The sequence below is a fragment of the Macaca thibetana genome, chromosome 7, assembly GCF_024542745.1.
Source record: "Macaca thibetana thibetana isolate TM-01 chromosome 7, ASM2454274v1, whole genome shotgun sequence".
Taxonomy (NCBI): Eukaryota; Metazoa; Chordata; class Mammalia; order Primates; family Cercopithecidae; genus Macaca; species Macaca thibetana.
Window position 1 is genome coordinate 136317767 of NC_065584.1, and position 9246 is coordinate 136327012.

The window sequence follows — 9246 nt, forward strand, 5'->3', positions numbered from 1 at the left end:
AGGAAAGAATCAGAAGGAACAAAGAAAGGAGGACGGGGTACGGAGGGTGCTGTGGGTGTTAGTGGAGGAAGCTGAATAAGAAAAATGATATGCAGAAAAGATATCAAAGAAACTGAAAATGAGAAGTATAAGGAAGGACAGCAAAGACAGAAAAAATAGATTAAGAAGACAAAGGGAAAGGAGTGAGAGAAGGGGATGGAAAAATAGTTGTTTAAGGCACATAATAAAATAGTACCGAGGTGGGGAAATATTGAAAGAAAAATATGAAAACATCCCAACAACACAAACATAGAGACAGAGAGAAACATCAGGAAATGTAGACTTCCCTGCCAACCAAAATTTTACAAATAGAAAGGAACCACTAAAGCAGATCCGGCTCAAACACAAAGCAAAACTGAAATTTTTCACGTTACAGCAAAACAGCTCTGATTAGATCTTTCACTGGATTTCCTTATTCAACTGGCTGTTTTAGAATCGTGTGAGAACACAGCATAAGTGCAGAGATACTATCTCATCAGCGGGTGGGGACCGCTGGCATGCAGGCTGCATCTGGCCCTCAGTATATTTCATCTCACCCACGGAGGACTACCAAGAGGAAATAATGCTGAATTTCATGCTTGCAATGACAAAAAAAAACATTGCAGTATTAAATCCTTAACAGTAACATGGCAAAAGGCCACAAGATGGTGATGGTATACCCTAAAGAGATCTCAATCTATGTAAAATGAGGTACACACACACACATTCACACATATACCATACACTTACTAATTTTTCTTTAGCAAGAAATTGTCATGTGTGTGGTGGTGGTGAAGGAGGTCTTAAGGAGAGAAGAGGAGATTTGAAGAGTACTGCAGTTAGATAGTAATCAAAACACTTCTTATGATAAAATCAGGCAGTGTTTATTCATTTGTTTTTGTGTTTTTCCCAAGTGAAAAAAAAAAAGCAGTATTTTTCAGACTAGAAAACACTAAGGAACTATTTTTCAACTATAGGCACTCTGATTTGTATGCATCTGCTGATAAAGTAACTCATTTATGTAAAGTAACGTTTACCTTTTAAGGAAATTTTTAAATTTTTTCTTGGGCTCCATAAGATGAAATTTCCCTAAAGAGTCCAGTGAAGATTTTATTTCCTTGACTGCAATTTATTTCCTTACTCACTGAGGAAATGACAGGCAGGATTAATTCCTTTCTTTAAATAGGTGTGACATTTTAGGTTAATAATGAATCATAGTGATGTATGGATAAGCTTAACTTTCAGATGTGCAAACACACACATACCTACTTTTTATCTGCTACTTAACACAGAATCAAAATTTGGGTAGGGAAATAGGGTAGAATCCTGGGCCTAAAATGTCAAAAAGAAGTAACAAATAGGAAAACAGCCAAAAAATATCCCAGGGTCATAAATTTCTATTTGTAAAAAAAATATTAACCTTTAGAAATTTTTTTTTTAGGCCGGGCACGGTGGCTCATGCCTGTAATCCCAGCACTTTGGGAGGCCGAGGCTGGCAGATCACCTGAGGTCATGAGTTCGAGACCAGTCTGACCAACATAGAGAAACCCCGTCTCTACTAAAAATACAAAATTAGCCTGGTGTGGTGGCCCATGCCTGTAATCCCAGCTACTCAGAGGCTGAGGCAGGAGAATCACTTGGACCCGGGAAGTGGAGGTTACTGTGAGCGGAGATCACGCCATTGCACTCCAGCCTGGGCAACAAGAGCGAAACTCTGTCTCAAAAAAAAAAAAAAAAAAAAAAAAAAAAACCACACACACACACACAGGACAACAGGGCTCTTGCTTGGAATCCCAGCACTTTGGGAGGCCAAGACGGGTGGATCACGAGGTCAGGAGATCGAGACCATCCTGGCTAACACGGTGAAATCCCATCTCCACTAAAAAACACAAAAAACTAGCCGGGCGAGGTGGCGGGCGCCTGTAGTCCCGGCTACTCGGGAGGCTGAGGCAGGAGAATGGCGTAAACCCGGGAGGCAGAGCTTGCAGTGAGCTGAGATCTGGCCACTGCACTCCAGCATGGGCGACAGAGCGAGACTCCGTCTCAAAAAACAACAACAACAACAACAAAAAACATATTGCCAGGCAAAAATCGTTGGCTGGGTGTGATGGCTCACAACGTTGGAAGGATGAGGTGGAAGGATCACTTGAGCCCAGGAGTTCTAGACCACACTGGGGAACATAGTGAGACCCCATTTCTGCAAAAAAATTTTTTAATTAGCTGTGTGTGGTGGCATGCACCTGTAGTCCCAACTACTCAGGAGGCTGAGACAGGAGGAATGCTTTAGCCCAGGAGTTCCAGGCTACCATGAGCCACAATCACACAACTCCACTCCAGCCTGGGTGACAGAGCAAGACTCCATCTTTAATAAATAAAATAAAATACTGTATATCATGGCCAGGCACAGTGGTTCACACTTATAATCCCAACACTTTGGGAGGCCAAGGTGGGCAGATCGCTTGAGATCAGAAGTTTGAGACCAGCCTGGCCAACATGGTGAAACCCCATCTCTACTAAAAATGCAAAAATTAGCTGGGTGTGGTGGCCCATGCCTGTAATCCCAGCTACTCAGGAGGCTGAGGCAGGAGAATTGCTTGAACCTGGGAGGTGGAGATTGCAATGAGCTGGGATCACACCACTGCACTCCAGCCTGGGTGACAGAGCGAGACTCTGTCTCAAAAAAAAAAAAAAAAAAAAAAAAAAAAAACTGGCTGGGTGCGGTGGCTCACACCTGTAATCCCAACACTTTGGGAGGCTGAGGCGGGCGGATCACGAGGTCAGGAGATCGAGACCATCCTGGCGAACACAGTGAAACCCCATCTCTACTAAAAATACAAAAAAATTAGCTGGGCGTGGTGACGGGTGCCTGTAGTCCCAGCTACTCAGGAGGCTGAAGCAGGAGACTGGCATGAACCCGGGAGGCGGACCTTGCAGTGAGCCGAAATCCTGCCACTGCACTCCAGCCTGGGCGACAGAGTGAGACTCTGTCTCAAAAAAAAACAAAAAAAACAAAAAACCAGAAATGTATTCCTTTGCAGTTCTAGAGGCCAGAAGTTAGTTCATCAGTATCACTGGGTCAAATAAAGGTATCAGCAGGGCTGTGATCCCTCCAGAGACTCTAGCATAAGTTAATTGCCTCCTTCAACTTCTGGTGGCTCCTGGGCACTCCTTGGCTTGTGGCCACATCACTCGAATCCCTGCATCTGTGGTCACATTGCCTTCTCCTCATCTATCAAATTTCCCTTTGCCTCCCTCTTCTAAGGACATATGTAATTCCAGTTAGGGCCCACCAAATAATACAGGATAATCATTCCATCTCAAATCCCATATTATTATTATTTTTTGAGATGGAATCTCACTTCATTGCCTAGACTGGAGTGCAATGGCACGGTCTCTGCTCACTGTAACCTCTGCTTTCCGGGTTCAACCAATTCTCCCACCTCAGCCTCCCAAGTAGCTGGGATTATAGGCACCCGCCATCATGCCCGGCTAATTTTTGTATTTTTGTAGAGACTGAGTTTCAACATGTTGGCCAGGCTGGTCTTGAACTCCTGACATCAGGTGATCTGCCTGCTTCAGCCTCCCGAAGTGCTGAGATTACAGGCATGAGCCACGGCATCCAGCCTCAAAATCCATAATGTAACATCCATTTTTGCCGTATATGGTAACAGTCACAGATTCCCGGGATTAAGACATGGATAGCTTTTGGGGAGATATACATAGCCTACCACAGATAACTGCCAGTAAAAGTTTCTGTTAATACACAGGAGAGCTTCTTGATGGTCCCTAACCCTTCTTTCTTCACTCAATTCTTTCTATTTCAAGGCACCTTATATGAACAGGAGGTTAAAATTTTTATTATTTTTTATATTTTTAGAGACAGAATCTCACTCTGTTGCCCAGGCTGGAGTGCAATGGGGCAATCACTACTGACTGTAACCTCAACCCCCCTGGTCTCAAGCAATTCTCCTGCCTCAGCCTCCCAACTAGCTAGGACTACAGGCATGTGCCACCGTACCTGGCTCATTTTTATTTTTTATTTTTGTAGAGAAAGGGTCTCTCTATGTTGCCCAGGCTGGTCTCAAACACTTGGTCTCAAAGGATCCTCCTACCTCAGCTTCCTGAATTGCTGGGATTACAGGCATGAGCCATCGCACCCAGTTTAAAATTCTTTAAACTGCCAACTAAAATAATTTGTCTCGCAATGTCTAGCAGGCTACTAGAGACAAATACAAGTCTAAAAGCAGTAGAATCAAGCATGAGGGAAAAAACACCAGAAGTCCATTGTTTTGGCTACTAAACAGAGCAAGATTAATAGGAACAGCCTAAACAAGTGAAGCACTCTAAAACTAATTTGGTGAAATCATTCATTGCACATCTATGGTGTGCTGCTATCCTAAGACTTGTGAGGATACAAAGAAGTTAGAAGACACCTCTGAGTCAAAGTGTTTACTGTCTAATGATTCCTTTTGCACTGAAGAGTTAATAGCGGAAAAAATACAACAAAGTAGCCTAGATTTTCGATAATGCCCAACTTTGGAACAGATTATGCAAATCCATGCTAAGACCAACACAAAAGAAGCAGGTTGATCTCCTGCTGTAGTTACATAATTGCTATGGGCAGTGAGAAATTGGGGCCATCTCTCTGCAGATAAAAATATGATTGCATTCAATATGCAAAGTAATGCACATATTGTAGCAAAAATGAGAAAATGTCAATATTTCATAACTTTAAAAGTTAGAATGGCATATGATTCGGGCAGGATCAAAATATAGGCTTGAGGCCGGGCGCGGTGGCTCAAACCTGTAATCCCAGCAGTTTCAGAGGCCAAGGCAGGCAGATCACCTGAGGTTGGGAGTTTGAGACCAGCCCGACCAACATGGAGAAACCCTGTCTCTATTAAAAATACAAAATTAGGCCTGGCACGGTGGCTCACGCCTGTAATCCCAGCACTTTGGAAGGCCGAGGCAGGCGGATCACGAGGTCAGGAGATCGAGACCATCCTGGCTAACATGGTGAAATTTCGTCTCTACTAAAATACAAAAACAAAATTAGCCTGGCATGGTGGTGGGAGCCTATAGTCCCAGCTACTCAGAAGGCTGAGGCGGGAGAATGGCATGAACCCGGGAGGTGGAGCTTGCAGTGAGCCGAGATCACACCACTCTACTCCAGCCAGCAATAGAGCGAGACTCCCTCTCAAAACAAACACACAAACAAACAAAATTAGCCAGGCGTGAGGGCACATGCCTGTAATCCCAGCTACTCAGGAGGTTGAGGTAGGAAAATCACTTGAACCTGGGAAGAGGAGGTTGCAGTGACCTGACATTGCTCTACTGCACTCCAGCCCGGGCAACAAGAGAGAAAATCTGTCTAAAAAAAATACATATATATAGGCTTACATAGGCAAATATGAAATTATGTTGAGACTAGATTTTATTTCTTGGTACTAACATAACCCATGGCATCACGTTGGAAAAAGGACAAACATCTTCACTTTGCTGTCCTTTAAATGAGAAAAGTAAACACCTTTCTCTTTTATGAGACAGAAAATTTAGGTCTTATGCCAGAAAGGACTACTAGGAAGTTGAATTGTTCTGGAAAGTGTATCACATAAAGAGAAATTAATACAAACCATGTAAACCTTTATTATATAACTCGACAAATGTATTCAGAGCCTCTACAATGTGCAAGGCCTCCAGGGAGTGAAGAGATGAAAAAGAAACAGTACCGGTCTCCAGGGAACTGGTTTCTAGTTTCCCAGGAATGGTAATTAGAATATAAATCAGAAAAGGCCATGTCATAGATACATACACAGTTCTCTGAGGGTCCAGGGTTGCTGACATCGGCAAAGGCTTTAGGGAGGACACAGCGTCTGAAATGTGACTTGAACGATATGTAGGTCAAAGGACCTTTGGAGATGCAATGGGAGGATGGGCCAGGTAGAAGAATCTGGCACAGAGCTCGGAGAACAGCTTGGAGCACATTTGAGAAAAAGTGAATAATCCATTCTTATTGAGATCTGGGTTTATATAGCTTTAGGGCATTTGAAGTATCTTTGTATAGGAAAAAGTCTAGGAGAAAATTAGAGGCAACTAAGTATGCATGTATGTATGTATTTATTAATTTATTTATTATTTTTTGGAGACAGGGTCTCGCTCTGTCACCCAGGCTGGAGTGCAGTGGCTTGATCACAGTTCACTGCAGCCTTGACATCCCGGGCTCCAGTGATCCTCCCATCTCAGACTCCTGAGTAGTTGGGGCTATAGGCGCACACCACCATGCTTGCCCCTTGTTTTGTATTTCTTGTAGAGACAGGGTTTTGCCATGTTGCCCAGGCTGATCTTGAACTCCTAGCTCAAGTGATCTGCCTACCTCAGCCTCCCAAAGTGGTGGGATTACAGGTGTGAGCCACCACACCCGGCTGTCCCCCATTTTAGATGCCAATCACAAGTCCCAGGTTCTGACCTGTACTTCTGACCCACCAGCTATAAAGTGGGGTTCCCATGACTCCCCCGTCAGGTTCAATTAGTTTGCTAAAGTGGCTCAAAGACTCAGGGAAATGCTTTTAAATTATGTTTACCCATTTATCTAAAAGAATATTACAAAAGATATGGATGAACAGTCAGATGGAGGAGATGCATAGGGCGAGGTATGGAAGAAGGGGTGTAGGACTTCCATGCCGCCTCTGGGAGCACCTCCCTCCAGGAAACTCCATGTGTTCAGTTATCTGGAAGCTCTCTAAACCCTGTCCCTTTGGGTTTTTGTGGGGGCTTCATTATGTACTCATGACTGATAAGATCATCGGTCTTTGCTGGTCAGCTCAACCTTCAGCCTCTCTCCCCTCCCTGGAGGTCCATGGTTGGTGGGCTGGGGGGTAAAAATTTCTAACCCTCCAATCACATGATTGGTTCCCCTGGCAACCAACCCCCATTCTGAGGCTATTCAGGAGCATACCAAAAGTTACCTCATTAGAAAAAGAGGCCCCAATCACAGGAATTTCCAGGGAATTTTAGGAGCTCTGTATCAAATGCACCTATCACTCAGGAAATTACACAAATGTTCAGAGCTCTGAGTCAGGAACCAAGGTCAAAGACCAAATATTAGAACAAAAGATCCTCCTAGCACCACTATTGCTCAGGAAATTAGAAGGGTTTTAGGAGCGCTACATCAGGAACTGCAAATGAAGATCAAAATATGTACCTTACAATGTCACAGACAGACACCGGAGATTGTTTGCATATGGACGGATTGATTAAATAAATCATCATATTGAGGATAGCAGGAATCAAGTTTCTCACTGGCAGAAATGGAGTTATACATATGGAAAGTGAAAAAACTAGAAGAACTATTTGGTGTTGGATTAGAAAGGTATTAGTGCAAATTCATAATTTTAAATATACATAGATGGATGTAGAAATAAATATAGATGTAAATGTGTGTATATGTAAAAGTTTATATATATAAATGCTCACATATATGTACACACATACACATATTTCATATATTCTCTAGCTCTGTCGACAAAAAGGGCCTGAGAACAGTGACACCTAACAGCAACGCATACACATAATGCCCAGATCTTGGTTTTTCTTTTCTTTCTTTTCTTTTTTTGAGATGAGGTCTCACTATGTTGCCCAGGCTAGTCTCAAACTCCTGGACTGAGGAATCCTCTGCCTCTGTTTCCCAAGTAGCTGGGATTACTGGAACACACCACCATGCCCAGCTTAGCTCTTGGTTTCTTTTTATTTATTTATTTAGACTTTTTTGAGACAGAGTTTCGCTCTTGTCGCCCAGGCTGGAGTGCAATGGTGTGATCTTGGCTCACCACAACCTCCGCCTTCCAGGTTCAAGCGATACTCCTGCCTCAGCCTCCCAAGTAGCTGGGATTACAGGCATTCACCAACATGCCTGGCTAATTTTGTATTTTTAGTAGAGACGGGGTTTCTCTATGTTGGTCAGGCTGGTCTCGAACTCCTAACCTCAGGTGATCTGCCTGCGTCAGCCTCCTAAAGTGCTGGGATTACAGGTGTGAGCTATCGTGCCTGGCCAGCTCTTGGTTTCCAAATACCATTCTCCACCGAAAGGAACCAGGGGCCCCTTGCAGAACGGCTGATTCCAGGGCTGAGGCAGATGCTGGACATGGTGGCTCGTACCAGAGGCTGAGACAGAGGATTGCTTGAACCCAGGAATTTAAGACTAGATTACAGGCCATTTATTTTTATAGAATGTCTTTCAATTTAGGTTTGTCTGAGGTTTCATCATGATTATCACTGCGGTGAGTGATGTACTCCAGCCTGGGCAACAGAGCGAGACCCTGTATCTAAAAAAAAAAAAGATTTTTTTTTTAAACTGGAAGTTTGATGAGGAATGGAATATTTACATAGCTTCAAGGTATTCCTCACAAAATACTTAATTACAAAGAGAAAAATAGTAACTTTACAATGGAAAAGTCTGGAAGACACCATCTTATTCAAGTGATCAAAATTAGCCACATCAGTGATGAGACAAATTGACATCATGCTATTGGAAGAACACAGCGTCACTTCTCTGATTGTTCTGCCAAAGGAGCATGAATCTAATCATGATAAAACCTCAGACAAGCCTACATGGAAAGACATTCTATAAAAATAAATGGCCTGTAATCTAAAAGAATATCAAAGTCATAGAAGTAAAAGAGTCTAAGGAACCATTCAAGATTGAAGAAGACTGAAGACCTATAATAACTAAATACAGCCATCATTTCTGAACATTGCTGATTGTGATGATTGTGCTGGAGGAATATTCTTATTAGTAAGAAATACTAAAGTATTTGGGCATGATGGGGCATTTTTACCGCTGAAGCTTTGCAAGAAGTCTCTGAGTCAGAGTTTAGTGTCCAGGATGTTTGTTAGGGAGTGTCTTTGGGATCGACACCTGTGCCAGGGCAGAGGCGGAAGCAGGCTTAGACAGAAGAAAAAATAAACTGTATGTAAGGAAGGCCCAGCAGCCTCAGCTGACCTCATGAGGAGCTCTGGAGCTACAGTGACCCTTGGGCATTGTCCCAAACCAGCCTGAAAGGGCTAGACTTTCAAATTATACCTTGATCAGCCACTGAATGAGGACTGTTCCCAAAAGGGCATGAGCTTGGGTGAGGTTGCTTTCTGCAACTGTAGGAGTTGATGACTGATTGCTGTCTGCTGACAGCACTCCAAGTAGAGGGGACAAGAAGTCCTTCCATAAAGGGAAGC